Source organism: Cloeon dipterum, chromosome X, assembly GCF_949628265.1.
Source record: "Cloeon dipterum chromosome X, ieCloDipt1.1, whole genome shotgun sequence".
NCBI classification, from domain to species: domain Eukaryota; kingdom Metazoa; phylum Arthropoda; class Insecta; order Ephemeroptera; family Baetidae; genus Cloeon; species Cloeon dipterum.
Window position 1 is genome coordinate 6,964,052 of NC_088790.1, and position 24,565 is coordinate 6,988,616.

A 24,565-nucleotide genomic window follows, 5' to 3' on the forward strand; every position below is an offset into this window, starting at 1 on the left:
TGAAGCAATAAATTGTATTTTTTATCTCAAGAATTGCAATAAATTATTCTGAAATGGATATTTTAAATTCGGTTAATTTGCCCTCTTAATTTAAAAAAAAAATATCCTTCTTTTTTATCCTTGAATGAAAGAATAAGAAAATAGAAATGTAGTTTTGATCCTGAAAAATTTGGTTTTACTGCAGCTAAAATATTACTTTTCGAACAGATTTGCGTGTAGTCATAATTTAAATGAATTCTACGCTACATTCTTGAAAACAAATCAGTGGAATAAGTTAATTTCATGCCAATCCTTAATTAAGAAATATTGAATCTTTAATATTTAATTTTAAAAATTAAGATTTACTAAACGCTCTTGGCTGGATAATCCACATTTTTTTACTATTTCTACTACATAATAATAAAAAAAAATAATTTGAAATTTCTGTACATTATAGCGATTTTGCGATTAAATATTTTAAGTGATTCACTTACAAAGTTTAATGCAACACTGTGAATTGATATATAAATTAAACAGATGGCTTGAACTGAAAAGTTGTCCTTGTTATAGAGGCACCACTGTACAAGAAATCAATATCATAACTCATTTCTAAAAATGGTCATTTTCTGCAAAACAAATTCAAGTTGCCGTTCAAAAAGATCAGTTTTTAATTAAGCTATGAAAATTTTAAAATAATGTGAAACCTAGGAACTTTATTATTATTATGCTAACGTATGTTTCCTTACAAGATATTCATCCTTTTTAGTTGAAGGCGATTAACTCGAAATAAATTTATTTTTCCCTTTCATTTTTAAAAGTATCTCAATTCAATGCCATGAAAAAAATCACTATTTGGAAGCTATGCGAAATTATGTATTATGTACATAAAACTTGCCACACATCATCAAAATAAATTATTTTCTGCCATTAAAAGAGCAGTTTGAGAGAAATTAAATCACAAATGTTTTTTGTTCATCACAGGAGCCGCACGTGTGTTAAAGGTGGCCCGATGTGTATGGACAGCTGTGTAGACATAAATAAAATCATCGGCCACAAGGGAGGGACCCACTCTACTGCTGAATGAATGTGACTCACTCGCTGACAAGTCAGTCAACTCACTGACGCTTAATTCGCCAGTGCAACTTGCACTTGGAGGAGTCACACAGCCAGTCGACTCTATTCACAATTCACAAGCGGGAGATGGTTTTATTTAGTTTTTTAACACCTCTACTTGCTATATATTTTCTGAGATATAAGAAAATTTTAGGCTAAAAATTTATTCCGTCATTTGGCTTCTCCACTCTACGGTATATTTCATTTTTGTGTCCACTCTAAAATTATTTTTGGCACTGGTTGTTAAGATGAAAACAAAAAATGGAGAAGAAATAGGCCGACGTGAACACCTCACTTAAAGTTGCTCTTCTTTGCTAGGAATACACTCAGTCAGGCTAATTATTCTTTTGAGAGTAAAATGTATCCACAATGGAGAACATTGTTGCACACACGGGGTTGGTTCTACGTAAGCGTGTACATATTCCACTTGGCGTTTGGCGCTGCTGAGTTATAATAATAGCGCAAGGCAAAGGCGCTGCTGGTATGCTTTGAAAGCGAGAGAAATGTAGTTATTCTGCCAATGATGACAAACGTCAAGGAGTGTAGGATATTTCTGTCATCGGTGCCTTCTCACTTATTTGAGAAATAACAAAACACACCGCCAGCCAAAGCGCCTTTCTAAATTAGACCTGCTCTCTCGTGAGCACATTCTACGCGTTCGTTTAATTAAAATCCCTGCTTTTGAGCCAATGGGGAAACTCGTAAATAAAAAAAATCCGCTATAAGGAATGAGCGGTAAAAAAGTGATTTTATGTATCGATTGGCTGCCGTATTGAAGGAAAGTCGTACAAAAAATAATAATTATGAGCAAAGGGCACTGAAGAGCCGTGTTTCAAAAGCCGATTTCTCTGCTGCCTCTGATGTGTTTTTCGCGAGCCGCCTGAAACGTTAAACACACGCTCTCTTGAAGCTTGTCTTGGCTGTAAGATGTTGGGTTTTTGCATGCTTATACACTAAAACATTTTTGACAAGTAGAAATCCCATAAAAACAGCTTTCTGAAGTTTAATAGGTTTTAAACGATCCTTAACTGAATGTCTTTCACTCAAACTCACAGCTAACGTTAACACATACTGTGCATGCTCAAAGTAAATAATCCTTTTCTAAGTTGAGTGTAAATTATTGACCGAAATGCTGACCATTCCGACACATTAAAAATATTATGTAGTTTCAGTCTGTGGTATGTAGCACAGAAACTTTTCCCCGCAGTGACCACGTCAAAAATTAAAATTCACTCAGCGCCTCACTCCTAGAGCTTGTTCAAATTAAATCACGCCTCGCACACAATAACAAAATGTGTGCAATAATTACATTCGCAGTTGCGCAGCACTTTCTAAATAAAATATAATTACACTTACAATAAATAAAAGCAGCACGCACAAACTTGATTGAATTATGCTGGCCGCACGTAAGAAAAAACGCAGCCACTATGCATACACATACACTTGGAGGCCGCGCACACTCAATATAAATTAAAGTTGCATGCTAATAGTGTATCTAACGCGTGAAGCAACTACTGATTGAGTTTGAAGAAGACGCGCGCATTTGAATAATTTTTTGTCCGGAGTGTGTGGACTGGAAAGCTTTCCTGCCGGCGAGAGCGAACAGTTTGAGCAGCGAGCGGCGAAAAACAATAAATTTAACGAGTCCGTGCCGCGAGCCGCAACATAACTGACCGTAGGTCATCTGTATGCAGGTGCTCGATTATTGGCAAGCGTTTGTTTTGGGCTTGTGCTTTTCTAGTTTGAATAATAGTCACGTTATCCCCAAATTTAGGTTGAATTATTATTGCCGAAAGAGCGCTGAATGCGAAAATGCTCGTCGCACCTCTTTTGGGCGCTCGACTTCCTCAGATAATGCGTGATCGCCATAACTGCCGATTGAGAAATGCGTACATTCATTGTTAACAAGTGGGATGCAAATTTGGATTTCGACGACTGTGTGACAAGTGAATTTAAGGACAACCGCATTTTTTTGGTAAAACATCCTTGTGTGCGATTTATAAATGAATTTTTCTTGGTAGCTTTCATGAGCAAGCTACTATTTTGTAAGATTTATTATTCTTTATTATATCTTTCACCAAATCAGAAACAGGAGCTTGCAGATTACATCTGAAATTTTTATTCAGATGCGTTTTTAATTAACTCGCATCAAGCATCGGTCGTTTTTTTTTTAAAAGAGAAATCCAGATTGGTCTTAACGATGGATCTTATCAAATTCAAGAATGTTTGTCAAATGCGTAGCTGCTCCCATCGAAATTTCGATATGCGCATAAATTTTCCCGGTGAGCTATTCACCCCCACGGCCCGGCCCGTCTCTAGCCGCACGACCCTCTTTAGCAGGGGAGAGTCGAGCCGAAATTCGGCGTGCCCAAGTGGGAGCAAGTCGGATGCAGCCGCCGCAACTGAGCAAAGCTGCTGAGAATGCCCCGTCTAGGACACACGGGGAGCTATTTATTGATCTGATTGCTCTTGGTTTTGAGGCACATGTCTGGTGTGGTATATTGAGCTTGACCAACCGTGGTTTGCATAGCTGCGGTCCTTGATTGTTCTCTCCGCTCCTGCAGCCGCTGCTGATAATTATTGCCCTCTCTTGTTCTCCGGCCGCCTCCAACTTGCAGATTCCGCCCTTTGCCTGGCGCCGCGCAATTAGAGACGCACGGCGCAATATACACATACATATTGTATGTGTGTGTGTCTGTGTGTAGAACCCGCTCGGCCCCCTCTCTGCGCCGCACTCACTGCATTAATATGCATATATTTGTGCTGTTTGTGATGACAAACATCATTAAGGTGCTCCTGCTGCACTGTCGGTCGCCAAATCGAACACTCGGCCGCTCACACCTGAATTAGATGCCAGGGGCTCAATGCGAGATATGCTGCAGGAGGCTTTCGATGAGCCTCCGGCCACACCCTCGCTCGCACATTGTCTTATATGTATTGCGAGTGCTCGCGGCATTTTTCCTACTGCTCAACATTTTTATCAGGCAGGAAGTTGGAATTGCTTTACGTACAACTTAGTTTTTTCTCCATGAAATTGAGTTCTATTTATAAAAGAAGGAGCGTTGAAGATTAAGTTGGCAAAATCCGGTTAGCCAGTAAAAAATAACGCTGCCAATTTACTTATTTTTTACGACTGAGAAAAACACACAATTGACGGCTTTATATTCGACCAAATTTAGTCATTATAAATCCTCTCTGGGTTTCATTTATACAAAAATGTTTATTTCCTGGAATATGACACGCACTGTCCATTCACTGACTCTCTCTTCGTAAGGAATTTTCCGCTGAATTGAATAATAACTTAATATGCCGCGCGGCGAAGGGAGGTGCCACCTTCCAGTTCAAAAGGTCCTCGTTGCTCAGGTGTGTGCACAACTACTCCCTTTCAGTGCGAGAGCGGACTTGAACAGCATTGAATTATTTATTATTCCTCCGGGAATTGTCATAAAATAAACCACAGGCCGAGCTACATTATATTGCTTCGCGCTAAGTACTTACTTTTTAGTATTCCCCGATTATATGCTTTTACATTCTAATGCCGTCGTTATGGTATTATTATTGTGAATATCTTGAAAGCGGCTGCGCGCGTGTGCTATGTATAATCCGCCTTTCTTGAAGAAAAATGCATGAATATTTCATGCGTGGCAAGAACAAAACCTTTGTGTCGCGCTCGCAGCACTCTTTTTTTGACGTTTGAATGAAACATTTTCCTCCTTGATCACGTCTAATGACGAAGACATGCCTTGATAATTGAGTCATTTTTCCATTCCTCTGCATATTTTTGGAGGCAAAATTCAGCACCACGATATTTTTGGGCTCGTAGTAGAGTTCGCCGGCAGGGAATAATGAGAAATCGGCGGCCATTAATATTGCCATACAAGAAGGGTCGAGACCCGCAAAAACAAGAGCCGCATGGCCATCGCCAGACATTAAATTGCGAGCACTGTTAAGATGTTTGGAGAGCGAGTCGGGATAGCGCAAAAAAGGGTAAATTACTGATGGAGGAATGTGGATAATGTCACCTCAAGCAGCGAACTTCTTGCTACATTACAGACACTAGAAAATGCCAAAAGCAACATTTCCAACTGGAACCAAGCGGTCTAGATCATGATCTATTGGTATAAGATAAAACTGCAACAAGCAATAGGACCCTCGTTGAATGTAAAATGCATTATTTTGCTATTAAAAGAGTGAATGTGAATTATTTGTGTACTGAATTTTACGGAATAGCTCAGCTTTTCGTGGATTCGTTCAGGATTGTTAGCTAATATCAAGTCATTAGTGAAATTTTGAGAAGAAAAAAATTAAATACCACTCTCCTACTGCGCAGCGGCTGTTTCGTCCCTGCTGGCACCACTTAACCTCCAAAAAACAAAATTCATGCCACAGTATTAGCTGCAGTTAGAGAATTTTGAATCAGCAATAGTTGAAACTGAGTATATTTACCTTTTTTACCGTTTTTGAGCTTTTAGGAATTGGTGTAAGCTATCAGGATCACGTGTGCACAGCCCAGCAGAACGAGAGCTCTCTGAAGGTGGGTTGGCCACAATGAACCAAGTCAGCACGATTGTCGTTTTGCAATGATGTATGTGTAGTGTATTGAGCGATTATGATATTTAACATTCAAATAAATAATTTTTTTTAAACCTGGACAGATGGCTGTAGTGAAGCCTGCACAGACTAATTAATTTATTGCATCGAATATTAGATGGTGATCTCAGATGAATCTGAACAAGATTTCTGACGAAAAAGACGAGTACGACTCCGTTTGCAGAATACCTGCGTGAAATCTTTGTGTTGTATGATTGGTTTATGTAATTTACAAAGTAACTGAAAAAATCTCTTGTTGAGATTTGTTAAAAAGCTTTTAAATATTATGTAAAATGATTTTATTTTAAAATTCAAATCCCTACCGTCAAAATGCAGCTATCTGAGTTAAGATTTCAAATTTTTCTTACGCTTCGATCTGATCATAAACTTTTAGATATTATATTCTAATTATTTAAAACTTTTTGAAATTTAAAATTTAGCAACTGTACAAACATGTGAATTACTTCCCAAATCGGATCATGCTGGGGAAAGAGGGTTAAAGCAACAAATGCAGGAAATTCACAGCGTACAATCTAATCTTAGTGATAAAACTAAGGAAAAAATATAATAATTTTTTTGTATTTATTTTTATCAAATTATTGATAGCTAAAGATTAGTTTCATCTTATATGGAAAACAGGATTTGTGTTTTCGAAAATGAAACACTTATCTAATACGATAAACATGAGGTTTAAGGGGGAGGAAAAAATTGTTCACGCTATACGTATGCTTGAATCGCAATTCTAAAAGTACATGATAATTCGAAGGTCGCAGGAATTATTTATCATTTTGATTGCGATTGTAATATAAATGAAGGTGGTCGCAAGAGACACAATAGAGCGAACGCAGGTAAAGGATTGGGCGTCTGGCGGTTCTGACAATGGTTCCGTGATTGAGGCGATCTGTCTGCTGTCGACCACCCCTCTATTCAAATCATCCTCGCCTCCTTCCAATGTGACAGACGAATTCAGTCCATTTTTCAATTTAATATTTGAGAATGGAAAAAAGCGGCAGCCGGCGACGAGCCGGAATTTTTCCCCGAGAAAGCCAGCTTTTGCTTGTAGTCGACGTACACACACAATGAATCCATTTTTCTTCCACACCGAAAGTTGGTAAGCGATAAATATCGCGGCGGCGGCCACGGCTGAGCATGATGATGAGGCTTTTATTCTTTTCATGCTCTTAAGAAGGATTGATGATTTGGAATAAATTCCTTCAGTTCAGCTTTTCAACGAGCGGTCGAGAAAGCAGCGGCTACGCAAGTCACAACAAAAATGAGATTACACTTCGGAATTTTCAATTTAATTGCTTCCAATTATTCATCATTCTGATGAGCCGGATTTTGAAATTTCCCGCCTCGTAAAGCTGATGCACAGATACTCACACACGTATACATTACATATATATTGTATTGTTGCAGTATGTGTTCGTAAGCACGTGGCCTGTTTGCGCGCATCAGCGCCGTCGTGCAGCTCCTTTTGTGAACCGACCAGCCAGAATTAAACATAATGAGATCGTGTAAATTCTGAAGATTCTTGAGATGACATTAAGGCGCCATGATATAACCCTATTTCATAGTTTTGATCTTTTTTCCACTAAGAACACATCAGGCGAGCGTCTCTTTCGCCTCAAACACACAGCCAGTTAGTTATATAGTGATGATGCAGCGATTTCCACTCAGCGGGGATCAAAAGTTTTATATAAGAAGATGAAGAAAAACACGCCCGATTCTTCATCTTCTCCTCTGTAATAATATAATGAGCCCAGCGCGTATTATGGACAACAAAAAATTCTAATGAATTTCAAGTCATTAACTACTAATATTCAATGTGCGTTATAATAAAATCACATCTGATTGTAGATTAGAATTTATTCAACGATAAAGGATCTTCGTATGTCATTTTTCAAACGCTCGTCGTTCGCCCCCGAGAGGAATTTTCCTCACTTTGCTTCGGCGCCGCCGTGGCCACAATGGCCAATAAGCAATTTCGTTATGGGCAAACAATCAAATCGAAGGCTTACGATTTTTCAGCGTGCTTAACACAATTAATATTAATTAAAGCCCAAGCCTTTTACGCCCTCGAGAATTTGCCTCGCGTTTGAATAATTATCACTCATTTTGTAATTTATTGTTGTTTTGATGCCATAAGCAGCGCGAACGAAATTCCTTGTGCCCGCCGCGCACACACTCACTCTCAGGTCCTTGCAAAATTAATGATTATTAACAATCGGCAATTTATTACGCGAGACATTATGGGTTCACCACCTCATTTGAACTAAATTGATGCTTCGCGCCAGCCGCGCACGTTTTCAAAATAAGTATCGAGCCTCGCGAATGTGTATTTTCGCATCCGGCATTGATTATATTCATTGGATCAAGGCTACGCAGTATTCAGACACTATATGAATGTTTAACGTCAATGCATCAATAAAGCCAACCTAATTATGCACGCTGTTTCTTAATACAAATTGAAACTCTAATTAGATTTTTCTAAAAGTATCAATAGGTTATTGCTAAAATGTATATATTAATATTGTTTAAAATTATTTCCTTCAAACATTAAACGTTTTTTTGCGGATCAGCAGATAGGATAATAGGAGAACTCGTTAAAAATGATAACTTATTAAAGAAATTTAACTTTCTCTCGTAGAGATTCTCTTTATATGAAGCCAACCTCAACTTGAGCTGTTGTCTACCAGCAAAATTTGAAAAACGGAAGCGGCCAAAATAGCAAAAATGTATAGAAATGCAAGTAAATTAAACTGGTAAGCAATCGGAGGCTGCACTCAAACTAGACTCCTCCTTGTATTTCTGTTTGGAAAGTGAAGAAAAACATTTTATCTTTTTTGTCATTAAATTAACAAAGTCTCGAATTAAAATAAAATAACTGTAGCGCTTATGCGAAAGAGCAAGAAGCCGTGTGTCCATACGTGTATGTGTCTCTGGTTTCTCATCTGCATATTTCTGCATTACTTATGCAACCGGTACGCCACGGCGTCGACGACAATGAGTGCATTTAGCGTGCACACACGTTCCTTGGGCACACAGTGAGTTGTGTTTCATGCATCTCGCCAAGCGCAAAATACGCATATTCAAGTGCCGGTAATGGCTGCGAGCGGCAAGAAAATGTGCATCTTGACAATGCGAAAGAATGCATTTATCCAACAGACACTTGCAAGAGTTATACTTCTTACTTAAATAACACAAGGTGTGGAAAGCTAAGTATAGGCAGAGAAACAGTTCCTGTCGGCGAGGCTGCAGCCGTACATCGATTTACGCGCATTTCGCAGTTCCTTTAATATATGTATCGCTGCCCGCATGGCAAATTATTATGAATTTACAATCGGCTGCATGTGAGAGCGCCGGGCACTTTGTCTTATCGTCTGCGTTTCCGGCTTTTTACACGGTCCCACCAGCAACTGCATTGCTAATTCGCGAAATTTGTCAACGGTGTGCTTAATATGTACTTCAAGGCTGCAATTTAGATATTTAGGAGCAGGAAATGTTGCCATGTAAAATGATAACTGTAATTATTACAATTAGCACTTTCCAGGCGTAATTTATACAAATTTGTTGAAACATGCGTTTTTCAATTCGAGAATTGATTAAAATTGAGCACTTTTTTGCCCTCTGCATATTTAAAATAATCAGATGCTTCAAAAGGAGAGATATTTTGTCCGGACATTACGTGTAAGCGATGCTCTTTAAGTGATGCAGTTAAATCTCAGAAACTCACGCGGCAGCATCCACGAATGTGCAATGGCAGTTTATGTGTGTGCACAAGCACATTTGGTCTGCGCGAACACGGCCGAGATGGATTGATTCCGAAGCAGCTTTTATAAATTGCGCTCCTGTTTCGAAAAGTCACGAACCAGTCTTTACCATAACGCGTTTATTAAACACACGCTTGATTTTTTTGTTCATTCTCTCGCCGCGGCTGCGAGAACACGAGAGAGCCGTTCGCGTTTGGAACGGCGGTGGCAAATTTGATTTATTCGGCTGGCCCAAATCCTAAATAGAGCTAAAATTGCCGACTCGCCATATTTGGCACAAAGAGCTCATTTGCGGAGGAAAATATGCCGCGCGCGGCGAGTGAGTGCGCGCGCGAGAGGGAGATGATTTACTCCTTCTTGAAATATTACTCTGCGCACATGAAAAATGTCGTCCTTCTGCGATTAAATTAATGCAACTTTTCTCCGCATTTGCAAGACACGGCCGCACAACTTGCCGCCTCTTATATTCCCCATTTACCGCCAACGTTGCTGCTGCCCGGACATTCATTTTATTTTATAAAGCACGCAGAATACTGTTGGTTTTCATTGAAAATATAAAGCATAGAGGATGTGTGTGTATGTGTATGTGCAGAGTACGTAAGCTGCATTGTTATCCTGAAACAAAGAAATAAATGAAAAGGCCATCCATAGCTCTCTACGTATTTGGCTCTGAAGAGCGAAACATGTGCCGCGCCGCTTGCCCATAATTTTCATATATGTTAACCTCATTTGAATACATTTCAATAAAACATAATGCCGGTCTGTTGTGTGCCCTTTAACGAAAAGTGAAGGCCGGCTACGATGCATATTATGAGAGAAGATGTAATTGCGCGTGGAAGAAAACTGCAATTTTGTGGGGCATTTTACGAAAATTAGGCAACCACAATGTGATATAAATTGTAATAGGCTTTGGTATTGCAGCATTTCTCATGGTTTTGAATGTAAAATATTTTGCAAATTGCGCAAAGATTCTGACAAATATATGAGGGGATTTGGTGGGCTTATAGCAAAGAGGAATAATTTTCAAGAACTAAACAAATATTTGATTACGTCTCTAACAGCCAGTTTTAATTTTATAATTATTTAGTAAGAAAAAACTTATAAAACCAAATCACCTGTTGAACATGTTTTTAATATTTTCTTTAAAAAAAATATGTATTCAAATTCTTGCACAACCTAAATTATGCATAAACATATCGTTTTATATTATCAATACCCTCATTTCACACTTTGAATAACAATAGAAATCAAGCGCTTGCTAAACACCTAAATTTTTATGAGGATGAGCAGCCCTATATTACAGTTGCAAGTCAACGCAGGTCATGGAAGCTGGAGGAGTGCGACTGCTTTGGGATTCAGAAATAGTGACTGACCGAGCAGTGGAAAAGCCAACAGGCCAGACATAGTCATCATTGACCAGAGGAAGGAGGGCCTGATCATCGATATCGCCGTACCTTTGGATGCCAACGTCCCAAAGGTCCCGTTGTCGAGAAGAAGAGGAAGTGTACGATCCACTTGCTTTGGAGCTGAAGGAAATTTGCAACCTGAGGAAGATCTACGAGGTTCCTGTGGTTGTGCTAAAAGACTGGGAGAAGTTGATAAAGACCTGGCCGCTGACAACGACACACCTGGAGTAGATGCAAAAGGCTGCGGTACTGGGAACAGCCAATAACGTCACAAAGACTCTTGTTCTTTAGTTAAAAGAATAAATTCTAGAATGAATAATATTTTAAATAGAAAATATGCCTCGCATTAGAGAGCAGCTTTTTCGGCTTCTTGTACTGTACCTCGTTAGCAGCACATTTTACCTGCAAAACCAATTCCACGCTGCATTTCTTTTCTACCCCACCCATCCTGATTAACAAAAGGGATTGAATCATTCTTTCTGTGTTAAATTTCTCGATTTCCTCATCTTCTGGAAACCACTATTATTCATTTTTGTCAAAGTAAAGAGTTGAATCCAGCTGACCCCGCGGGTGCCAAATAAGGGAGAGCGAGTGAAGAGGCGCCGCAGGGGTTGAATTTTGAGGAGCATCCACCCTAAGTGAATTGGGGTGTAACGGTATTTCCCACAACCCTTCACGAGCACGGCAACAAAGGGAGATGCTCTCGGGGCGATATAAAAATGAGGAAATCTCTACTGCGTCTCGCGATTTGCGCAAAAATGAAAGAAAAAAGGGTTTTACAGACGAAAAGTACAAAAAACGGGTCCTTGGCAGCATCTCCCGCAGCATCAGGGACGGATGGGGGCTGCGGCGCGAGGGGACGTGAAGCAGTACGGGGACAAAAGGTGAAAGATGAGATTTCGCGGCTAGTCCAAACAAAAATCTCTCTCCGGTGACGCAATTTTTTGTGTCTGCTCCAGGTATGCTGGGTAACCCTTCCTTTTCTACGATTCCAATATCTATCTGCGTGCTGCTGGTATACAAAATTTTACGTCTATTCACTGCTAATTCGTCAACGCGGAGAAAAATGATGCCGTGCATTGTACGCAGCTGTGTGTATGTTCCGCCTTAGCAGAGAAAAGAATTTTTCCATCCAGCAACGCGCAGACTTAAAAAAAATATTTTACGTTTACGCAGGAGAGTCAGATAACAACCGATGCACCACCACTCTTGAATTATTTATTTATCCTGCGTGCGTTTTTGTTCAGAATAATTTTCTATCGCCGATTCTCGCGGGTTCAAAGGAGATGCTTGATGATGCTGATGATGCTGTCACCCAAATGAATTGAGTTGAAGTATCTTTTTTTGTACAAATGTCTCATCTTCAAATCTAAGATGCATTGTTGCTATCAAATTTCCTACCAAGAATATTGATGTTGTTTCTGTATTTGAAATATAAAAAATTAAGCCTTATGCTCTTAAAATACTTATTTAAGTTGTTAAAGGTTTTTTCTTTTGTTCAGTTCTTTAATATTTAGATGGGTGATCCCCTGATAAGGAACAACTTTCGAAAACTCCGTGTCCCATCCCGAACGTATAACATAGGCGCACGGGACTCATTGAGGAAGCCCAGTCCAGAAAAGAACCAGCTAAAATTCTGAGCAGAAAAGTAAAGAATTCCAAAATATAATAATTACTTAACTAAAATTCAGTAATTTAGGTTTTAAAATTCTGATTTGTTTTGAAACTTAACTCTATTTATTTATAGAAAATAGTACACACGATTTCACTATTTTATATAAATATGTTCCATGCAGTCTTCCGGGAAAATTAAAGCGGTAAGATGTCTTTCCTGTTATATTTTCTTTTTGTGTATAAAATTAAGTTGAAATTTGTGTACATCCCACTTGCGAGCATTGAGGGCAAAGTGCAACTCAGGCTCAATACACGGTCCGTAAATCGGATATAACAAATTGCTAATAGCGAAATCTGACACGCAATATTTCGAGGTGACGTGTATTGCCGTAATTAATGTTCTGGGTTAATTTAAATTTCATTTTCAGTGATTTTTTACAGCGCGAGAGTCAATTATAAAAAGATGCAAATTACATTACGCGCCGCCTCGTGTTGCGAGCGTGCGTCTGTTTATTATAGAGAGGAGTGCGGGGCTTTCTTCGTGCTTCCCTGACGCGGAATATGTGCTCTGTCAGTCGGCGTAAACGAATGTAACAAATACTTCAGAGGAACGCCGGAGGGTCAATCATTAATGCACAAAGGCCTGCGAAACTAATTGGTCCTGCATTACCCAGCCGCAGAAAATCGATAAATCAAGACTGCCGCAAATGAATAATAAGCAAGCTAGCTATAGCTGCCTGCCTGCCTTTGCCCGTGCCGGGGTAACTTTTGCAGACGCTGAGAGAGCACCTGTGTCACGGCAAACTTTCCAAATGCGAGGCTAACCAACACCGAGTTACACGCACTTCAGATTGCTACTTCCAGATAAGCCGAAGCCGAACGATTCGAAAGATAAGTCGGCCATTTATCTCTAACAAGACAGAATTTAGAACTTCTCGATTCAGTTCCGTTGTCAATAATCAGCACTTTCGTGTAATTACCAGCGCTTCCAGAGTTTGCATGCATTGGTGTTGATTTGATTTATTCATCGCTACCAGTATGCAAAATAAGTGTTTTAAAGATACAGGTTTGGAATCACCCCAAATTTATTGGTCACTTAAATGTAATTCAGCCGCTCCAATCTTGGACATTAATCATTTTCATTAATTCACTCGAGAGTTGGCAAATGTGAAGAAGTTTTGAGTTTTCAGAGTAAACTCGATCAATGGAAAGGAACACGATTATGTTCTGAACTACAGCTGCACAATAAATTCGAGATCAGGAATAGCTAAGCATGATCAATTTGCAAATTCGAATCATTGCATAGAGATTTGCATACACAGGCAGACGCCATCGGCTGCTAAAGCAATTACGGGATGCGATGCAATGACAGCAGGGCTGCTAAATAATTTAAGCGTTGCTCTCTCTCTCTCTGTACATTACGGAATTAGGGCGGCGTTCTCTGCTCTCCTCTATCTCTATCTCGCTCGCACACATCCACACACATAAATCAAATGATGATGCGAGGGGTCTGGATGTGCATTATTATTGCCGCTGCTACCTATAGGTATTCGAACAGCATCACTACCTGTGTGTGTGTGTGTGCACAAAGCCATGATTGCCTGCAACCATAAAGGAATTACGTAAACAACACAGCGCAGAGGTCTGGGTGCAACTAATATGCGCCTCTCCCGATTCATCTCGCCAGCTACTGCATCTCCATAAATCATCTGCACGCTGAATCCGAAGCGTATTATTATGCAATTTGCTGAGCCAACTGATGCTTCAAACAAGATCCGAGCAAATGGAATATACTAGCGAGTGAACACACTTCTTAAATAAAAGTGTGTGTTTAGTGGGTAAGGTCAACGCGGGGTTGATAACCAATTGCATTTAAAATAATGTTGTAGCACCTATTTATGAATAGTCATTCCAGTAATGAGAGGTGAAGTTCATCTATAGCAACATAAAACGGCCTTTAATCGATGGCCTGGAAAAATAATTAGTTTTACTTTAAATATCTACAGTACGTTAACCACCTTAATAAAATTTTCCTGAGGCATGGTATGATCTTCTGTCAAAATTTCAAAATGACTAAGATACTCTCAACTTTAAAATTTGAGTGATTCGAATATTTAAAATTTTAGCATTTAGTTTGAGCACCTAAACTCAACATCTTAGCGTCATATAAACAAACCACATACCGTTTGAATTGTATTGACTTCCTCTGGTGCACTGAAAGATTGGGGGTGCTAACCTCTACCCATTTTTTGAACCACCTTACAAATTGTAACATATATAAAGGTCGTAATAAGAACATTGCATGCTTTTTCACTGCAAACTAAAATACTAGGAAATTATAAATAAGACTTTTGAGTTAAAAAATTAAATAATTTTACTATCGGAGTGAACAAACGTTAACTATCAGAATTTTTCTCAATGAGATGTTTGGGGCCGCATGAATAATTGCAGACTCTTTATACCAGAGGGAAGCAGAAGAGACTTAAAACCCGGCTGCAGACCTGTGCGGTTGGGCTTTAAAATAATGCAGCAAAAACTGTTGTTATGACGAGAGAGCAGCATAATATATATCGTATATATGCTCTTGTATTTACCCCTGGTTTATGCTCGGTGCATGCTGTGTGTGTGCCCGTTTATTGATCACTGGTTTGATGCAGTGCTATGGTGCATAAACGTACACATGCATGATTTCCATGCAAAACCACCTCATTCGAAAGGCCAGTGATGCAGAAGGAACATAATTATATGTCAACCTTGTCTGGAGTGGAGAGCGACGTGGTCCACAAGGCAGCTCCGACAACAACCGACTCGATCCTCCGGCCCCCGACAATGCCGCGTGCAAATAATTACTCAATCAGACGTGTTTGCAGTTGCAGCACACGCCATTGTCGGCGGCCAGCCGGGGGAGAAAAAGATGGATTTGCGTAAAATGTTTCCATCGTGATTTTTAACCATCCATCCACGGGCAATGTTTTATGGCCGACAATAACACCGACTTCAATCACCGCGGGTTGCTCACCATTCATCAATACGCCGCTGCAAAGGTGTGGCCCTTTTGAAATACTTCTGCTGACCTGACTGAATGAGTGTGCCTGGATTTTTTAATGCAAAGATATACGCGCAATCTCCCGCTCGAATCTCAAAACAAGCCTTTTGCAATTTTATTATAACTAAGTTGCAAAAGGCAAGACTAAGTGGGATTTACAACAAGAATGAGGATTCTAACGATCCAAAACAAAAACAAAATCTGCGTATTTCATCCAATTTTATATTTATTGGAAAAATGAATTCATAATATGTGACATAGTAAAATATCGTTTTATTTTCTCATTTCTGATAACTTTTGCTCATTACTAAAAAATTGTTGCTATAATTAAATCAGGTGAGTTAAATAAGGAATATACTTCTCAAAGCACAGTTGGCGAAAGATTGCAGTTTGACCGAGTGGCTTAAAATATCGCTTGCTACCGACGGCGCAGCAACGCAAATGAAGCACTAAAACAGCGGCTGATATGTGTGTGTTTGCAAAAAGGGTCAGTCACCTGACAGCAGCAGCCGAATAATGTGTCCAGAGACACGCCCTGCCGGCCTGCAATCGAGCTTTCCAAGTGCTGTGCTGCCGAAGAATAGAGGATTTTGTTTGTTCGGCCTGGCACACACAATGGTAATCGTTCGCAGGTTGGTGGAGCCGCGCGCGCGATTAGCGATCGTTCGGCGGCACACCGTGATTCGCAAAATTGAAAAATTAAAATTCTGACGCGCGCAATATGATGGATGATTAGGAAAATGTTTTCTCCCCCCTTCAGTACATGTGTGTGTGTGTGTTATCATTGCCGTTTTATTTTTCAAAACTCTTATTGCCAAAAGAGAAATTCATCGCCTTCATCAATAATAATAAATAGTACGACGAGCGGCACAAAATAAATTGATCAGCGTGCCGCATTTTACTCGAGGCGAAATTAATTATTTTTTGCATGATAATAGAGGATGACTGTGCGGAAAAGTGGACAGCACGGCGCGGCGCAAGAAAAGCAGTTTGGCCGGCTCGGCGTGCCCATGACTCTCTTTCCATTTGAATACGCATCAAACGTGTGTAAATTAAAAATGTAATCTTTGCGAATATAATTTTTTGCCCGCGATCGGCTTTGATGCTTTCTGGGAAGTGATGAAAGAGCAGAGTGTGCCAACTGCGCCGCGCGGACATATCAGATTTTGCTCAATACCCACAAGGGCCATTCACGACCAGACAAAAAACGGAGCTAATTTTAATTTCCCCCGCCAATTGCAATCTATCCAATTATTAGCCTGAAGTGCGTGATTCATGATGTCCGTAGCTGAGGCTGAGTTTATTTGTTTTTCCTTGAACTATGTCAACGGTCTTGTAATAAAAAGAAATCTGATTCGTAGAAAACGGAAAACTAATCTTTCAATATATTTCTAAACTCTCAAAATGCACACTTTTAGAGGCACTTAAATCCAAGCAAGGTATCGTGACTTTTATTTCGAGAGAGCAGAAAAAGAGGTAAACCGTCGTTAATTAAAGAAAGCAAATCCAATATCTGTACGTGTTTACTCTTTACTTGTTCGCCGCAGTGCACACAACAATCCGCAAAACAAGGTATCGGCCGTGACAGATCTACAAGCAGCCGAAGTTGGGCGGCGCGGCGGCGATAATTCACCGTGTGCGATGGCAGAAAAGGCAAAATGTTACACATTTCCCACAGAAAATGCAATTGTCCCCGGCACGAGAGGAGTGAAACATGCAGCGAGAGGAGGTGGCGAGCATTGTTGTTCGCGAGCCGAGCGCCATTTATCTATCAGTATTGGCATGTCCCATACCCGCTCCCATTGTCTTAGCTTTAATTGGATTTGCGCCTCTCGAAGGAAGAGACCGTGCCAGTTGTCCTCGAGGTGCTTTGCTCAGGTGAGGTGTCTCGGGGCATGTTGCCGGCCACCGCAGTCAGTGCATGTTTCATTCCTCTTCCCACTGCAGCTCCCTTTCTCTCGGGCCGCAATAATTGTTGAATCATGCACTCGAGTGTGCAATAAATTATAAAAAAGTCTTTGGCAAAAAGCTGTCTTAAAAGGTGGAAAAGCGGAGGGCAGAAGAATGAGGCTCCAATAGCATTCCAATTGCATTGTGTCACCAATGGCGGTCGGATTCAATAAGATCGAATTTCTAAAAGAAGCAGTGCATTTAAACTCCAATCGAAAATGATTTTGATTTTTAAACAATATTCATTAGCATTAAGATCCTATATAGAAAAATTCAGCAATATATCGTTCTCCTGAAGTCTAAAATGCAAAATAAATCTCCAGCATAGATTCATACAACGGGGAGTATCGGTGAATAAACTTTTCACTGCGTGAGTTGACTTCTACAGCTTCCAAAAGGATTGTTTTTATCACAGTTGACGAAGTGGTAGAAATCGGTTTGTTTATCTCAGCAATACATGAAAACGAAACTTCACTCGCAAAGGAGTGAGAGGTAACTTTTTCCTGATTAAATGTTGAAACCCGTGACAAGCAAATCTCGTGATAATGTGCCTGTTGGCAAAGAAGGCTTCCTTCCACTTTTGGTTCATCAAAGCAGGGTCTACGTCAATTTCAGAGAAATTAAAGAGCCGATTAGGTATTAAATGAATAAAACACTTTTGAGACTCTCGCAGGATCCAAAATTACCTTTCACGCTAGCTCGTTATTGCACCTAGAAAAAAATATCCTGCAATGTTTGCATTTCATCTTTCAATGAGCAACGAGTTAGCCTCTTTAAAGGAGTGAAAATTAAATTAAATTGGCTAATAAAATTTTCATGCAGCGCAGACACCATTGGCTTCTCGCTCGCCTCGCCTCCTGCGCTGCTTGGGGCATCATGAGACCCATCAGGTACACATATCCATTACCACCGCAGCGCACGGGCTTAATGAGCAAACAGCACTAACTCCCAACAATTAAAATTATTCAATGTCATTACGATTCCTGAGAAATGCGAGAAGCCGCCGTGCACACGGTGAACAACGCTCGCTGGCTCGCCAGGCCCGAGCAGCCGAGAGATGGATTTAATACTGCACCACGGCACAGCTCTGGCTTCTCGGAATCGTGAATTTATTATTTGAAAATGCAATTATTTCATTGTGCTCAGCGCGGAGAAGAGAGCGTAATTAATAGACGCGTAATGAGATTTCCCTATACATCGTTGTCGGGTGTCATCGCGCGGCTGATTTTTTTCCGAATTGAATGAGAGACGAGCGCCGCCTCCGTCAATTTATTTTTTTGCGGCTTGTTAGCACAAACACCATAAATTCAGCAATGTGCCCGATTCATGCGAGGGGTCTTTAATCAACGGCTGCGGCGGTCAGAAAAAACTCCAACAGCAAAACTTTCCTTGCGTTGGCGGAATAGAGTAATTGCACATTTCACTTGTTTGACTTAATGTCTACGAGCAGCCGTCGCGATATCGAACATGCATCAATTAATTAATCATGCGTGTTAAGTCCCCAACCGACAATTATCAAAGTTTCTCGAGCAAAACGCGCTCACATCATCTAGAATGACAGCAGATTGACACATTATTAATTTCACTCCTCAATCAACTATCCATTGCATGCGCATGCAATACTCTTCCCCTCATATATTGAACACTACGGAATAAGTACACTGTGCATGTGTACTTTGCAAATCGGCACGCAGCTCGCAGCGGCGATTTTAAACTTGCAAGCCGCATTTATTATGGATTGCAAATATCCGGCAGAAAATAATGAGACCTGATGGCTCAGTGACATGCCTCTGTCTTAAAAGCTCTCCAGTCAATATAGGTCACGTCACGTGTGCAAATACGAACGAGGCGAAAGTCGTGCGATTTGAACCGGGGAGGTCCTTTATTGAGAGATAACAAGCACTGATGACCAAGAATTGAAAACCATTTTTCCTGCCTGAGGACAAGGCAATTAAAGCATTTGTCACTGCGGAGCCCTGGTGTTAACTTTAATTTAACATCCACTATACGCCTGCAGACTTATTTTTTTACAACCTTGTATGCTTGTCTTTACAATGGAATTGACTTTGCTCGCGAAGCTGTAATCAATTGATAGATCAATAGTCAAATTAGTTTTTGGTTCGTGAAAGCGAGCTATTTATTGATGTAGCGATTGAAATTGGAATTCACACTGTGAAAGGCGTGGGATTGGTTACTACCTCCAATTTTTTCATTTCTTTTTCTGTATAATAAGTTGTGCTGTATGTTTGCGAAATTCATAAGGTAAGAGCAGTTCAGATTGGTCAGTCCCCAAAACCAGGTTGCCTTATCTTAAGTGTAACTATTACATTTTAATAATGAAAAATGATAATTTAATTAATTTAATACTCGCATTTAAGTGACAGACCCTCTCCGTCCGAAATTTATGCCCGGCTAGAAGCAAAAAGCGAGACTTAAAAATTCCAGTTGGCAACAGAATGACACCATATAATAAAATGCGATCTCCACTGGTCTTTCATTTGCTTCTCGTTATTATTTCTCGCGCACATGACACTTTTTCAAGCCTTTGTCTCAGACTCAGGACCAGTTTAATAAAATTAATTTATGTATCATGGCACAAATGCACATTCAGCATCAGCGAATGCTTGAAAAGTTTTTTTTACGATCCACTCGTAAAATCTTTACATTTCTGTTGGCGGCGGAAAAAGACCGTTGCTGGAAGTTGCGAAAATGCGTGTTGTATGTGTGTATTTGCTCCTGGTCAGCGAACGGCCCCTTATTTGGTTTCCGTCAGTGCCAAAAAATTATAATTCACGGCGTTACAAGACAGCCATTAGCCGCCACTTCTTGCAAGCAGCAACGCTCCTTGTTATTCCGAATAAATTAATAATCACTCACAGCATTTAACGCGCCGAATATCAAAGTTCATTAGCGAGCCAATAATTTCTCTGGCAAAAACGGCCTATTCAAGAGGAGAGAGGCTTGGTCTGCCCCGGCAGCAGGGAAATCTCGGCAGTGAGATAATATTTTTGCCTTGACAGACATCATGAGGCTACTTTCGGCATAATGGCTATAATTATTATTAAAAGGACGCTGTTAATCTTCTGCAGCAGATTCCGCTCAAGTTGCGCCGGGCCGAGCAAAAAACAACGGGCGAACAGCAGGCACATCAGCGACAGCAGCATCCTATCCTTGTATACTAATTCCCTGCTAGTTACTAACATCAGACGCTGGCAAACGCAGAGATATGAAAATTTGCAGTTAGAGTCTATTAGAGGTCTGCAAGCACCTGATTATCTGGCACCACTTTCAATGCTTAAAACAACAAAAAATTTCGATTCATGGCAGTAAAATAAATAACAGACTTTAACCTTATTGATTTCACATTTTTTTATGAATGTAACTAACCTCAAGTGGAAATTTTTATCGGGAATTTTTAATTCTTTTATATATCTACGTCATCAAGTTAAGCTACATTTTTAAATTTTAACAGAGATGTCAAAAGTATCACATTATGGAGAAATCGGCTTTTGTAGTGTTAGTGAGAAAGTCAATGAAACTCATGGCCAAGATAATATCAAAAATTGCAATTACCCTGACCTCCTGCCATACTACAGTTTTTTTTAAATCAAATCAATTTTACAGCAGTATAGCAGCTTTGAAAATTGGGAACTCGGGCAGGTTTTCAGGGAGGGCGTAGGGGATTCCACAGTTTCATCGTTTAATCCTAATTTTTAGTCTATTTGGTTGAAAGCTTAAGTGACTTTGAATTGATGTAGAGACAAGATTAATTTGTACTGTAAAAACAATACTAATTAAAAAAAATTATATAAGCTTTACGAATACGTAAAAGATTTTTGATTGCATTGTAATTTCAATTTCTTTCCTAAAAACTTAACGGATATGCCATGAGCGATCCAACAAAAAGCTCTATCTCTTGCAGATCTCTAATGATTAAAGTTACCATTGCCGAAGACAAAGCATTTTCAATGCTAACCTCTGCGCTCTCACACTTATTCTCGCGGCAGCTCTTAAAATTCATCATTTTTTATACATTACGTCATTATAAGTAATTTTTTTAGCCAGTACCGAGGAAAGTTTGAGGCTTATAAACAGCAGCCTTTTTAATGCTCCTTTATAAAAGTGTGTACACGTCCGTTCGAAAAAGACGCAGAGTGGCGGAGGCCATTAACTATTAAAAAAGTTTTTTAACGCTTTTGTTCTCGCAATAAAAACAAGACCTTGCAAGCATTCAAGACGAGACGGACAGACAAGGGTGAAAAATCATCTTTGGAAATGAACGAACCAGCAGCAGTGCCGAGAGAGAGCATTTAACGTTTTCTGGCATCACCAGCAGCAGCCGGCCAGAAATCATCCTCGCTTAGCTGCATTTTTTGCGACGCGCACAAACATCCTCGCTCTCCTTATGCAGATTAGTTGAGCAGAGATTTTACTGCTCTGCTCTAACGACACCACATACATGCTTTGAACGTTAATAAATATTACTTAGCAGTTAGCTATTCAAAACTGAATTTAGAGTTTAAAAAGCGATTCTATCTAATTAACATCTATATAGTTTAATTTAATGCTATATTAAATCTGCACCGTGAAGAGTAAAAAAGTTAAGCATACTCAACTAATTTTCGAAAGTATATTTCAAATTTATGTTTTCGATAGAATGATCAAGTTATTTACAAATTAAAATCTGATTTTATAAATTGCAATGAATACTAAGAGATGAAGCAAAATTGAAAATAACTATTTACTCTCATATTATTATTCTTCGTCGTTCCCTCTGCTTATAGTAAAATCAAGAATCTTGAACAATTTCACTTCAATTTAAGTTCCAACTTCAAGTCAGGATTAAAACTAATAGATGATAAAATGAGAATATTTGCTCACTCAAGGAAAAAATTGAGACATCAAATTTAAGTTATCATTTTTCTCATGTTAATAATATAGTTTTTTTGCGCAATCCCTTTTTCTTTTCACGAAAACCACCCTTATTAGCCCACATTAAACTGCATATACGCATTGCAAAACTCATTCCGCTTCACTTCTATTGTATATGCTCTCGTTCGGGGAAGCGCCCTAGTTTCTCAGCTCGAGTGCCGCACACGGGGAAATAAAAATATATTCACGCGCGGGGTCGAGCATCATAAAGCAAGGTTGCAAAAGCGGCATTGACCCGCGAGGTGCTAATATAGCTTAATTCGGCGCGGCCCGTCTTTTGTGCTCGCGTCGCCGAGGGAGCGCTGCCACGGCTTTATGAAACGCCGCCGCAGACGCAGAGAATCAAATTGCCAGATTCACTTTTCTGCCCGCGCGAACAAAGCCACCCTACTGCATCTTTTGGGGGGAAATCGAGACTTTCCGAATTGGCGCGCATCCCTTGCTTCGACTCAAAGGCACCCCTCTCACACTCGATTCACTTTTTGCGGAATTTCAGTTTCGAGATCTATTTGTCAGAAGGGTGCGTTTTAAGATGGATGTACCCACTTAACCATCTCTTTGTCAGGGAGTGTTTTTTATCGGAAAAGAAGTATAAATTTACAGCAGCCGAGTCTCTCTCTTTCTCTCTCTCTCTCTGCTAGCAGTTGAGTCGAAAAAACGACGACAAAAGAGATGAGCGCTTTTTTACGGCAACGCGTCGTCTCCGCTGCCTTCTCGCGCTTTCTTTGTGCAAACACTTAACGGAAATTATTATGTCAAATTACACAGCCCTTTTGTAAAATATTTTGCTGTTAAATTGCTTGCGTTCAGCGTCGGTTTCCCACCAGAAAATAATGAAGTAATGCGTGAAATCCAAAGCAAACAAATGCGTTAAAACGACATAAATTTTTCAAACGGTATATTTTCATAGTAAGACAGATGAAATGCTGTTTTGTTGTAAATTTATTTCATTATGATTCTATATTCTTGTATTAAATTAAAAAGAAAATCAATATTTATTGAATTTGCTCTTAAAAGCAAAGATTGCATTGACTTGGAAATAAGTATGCTGTCTTTATTTTTAAAAATCAGAGCTTTTACTAGATAAAATCTTGTTTAAATATTAAATGCATCCTGAGAGTGGTTTGCGGCAAGCTTGAATCAAAGTTATTCTGTGCATTATTTTAACTGCCAACAGACCGCTTATCAATGATTGCAATGCGTTTGAGGCAACGTCATAAAACTGACTATATCCTCAACGCTTTTACATTTACGGCGCTGACTTCTATATCCGAAAATTTATATATGCAGACGCGCATAATGAGTCTCATCGCGGGCTTATGGTGCATTCAATTACTCCGGTGCGTCGGTCATAAATAATGATATATTACGTGTACGTGCGGCATTTCAGTCTGTTTTCCCCACACACAAACTGCCTGGGCTCGCGCGCATGTAGGTCATAAAGTGAAAATAAAAACTCCGTCGACCTATACGTTCGGCTTAGCCATCTTCGCAGCCACTTTGCCGTAATTAAATTAGGCGTTATTAATAAATAGCCGAGGTAATGGGCATCGTTAAAAGTCCACTGCAACCAGTTAAACGTTTTCAATCACCTGATAAATTCACTCATATTTTAACCTGTGTGATTCCGCACTTTAATTTATGATCGTGATTGGAAATAAATAACCACCTCATTTTGTAGAGAGTAAATTTTTAAAATAGGTGCTTGTTATTGGCTTCCGATTAAACAAAATTAAAGCACAAGATATGATTTTTAAGCAGGCAAATAATAAACCCTTTATAGCAGTTTTCCTATTTATAAAACCAAATGAATTGGGCACTTCAGTTTTAATTCCTCATTAGAAAGGATTTAGAGAGCGGAACAATTTGCATTGTTCTTTGATTTAAACATGACAAAAGAGAGAATGATCGTTCATATGTCATTTGGAATTTAAAAGTAAGACGGACTTAAACATTATTATGTATTTACAAATCCTGAATCTGTACACAAAAGAATGGGTCTTTTATATAAAAAGTATAATACTGGGTCATATTACCAACTCCTCAAAAAGCGTTGACCTTTGTTGGAACACATTGCACCACACATGCAAAGTACACATTCAACTATAGACCCTACTTTTTCTTTTTTTCCTTTATGGAAATTTCAGCTCTTGCAAATATGT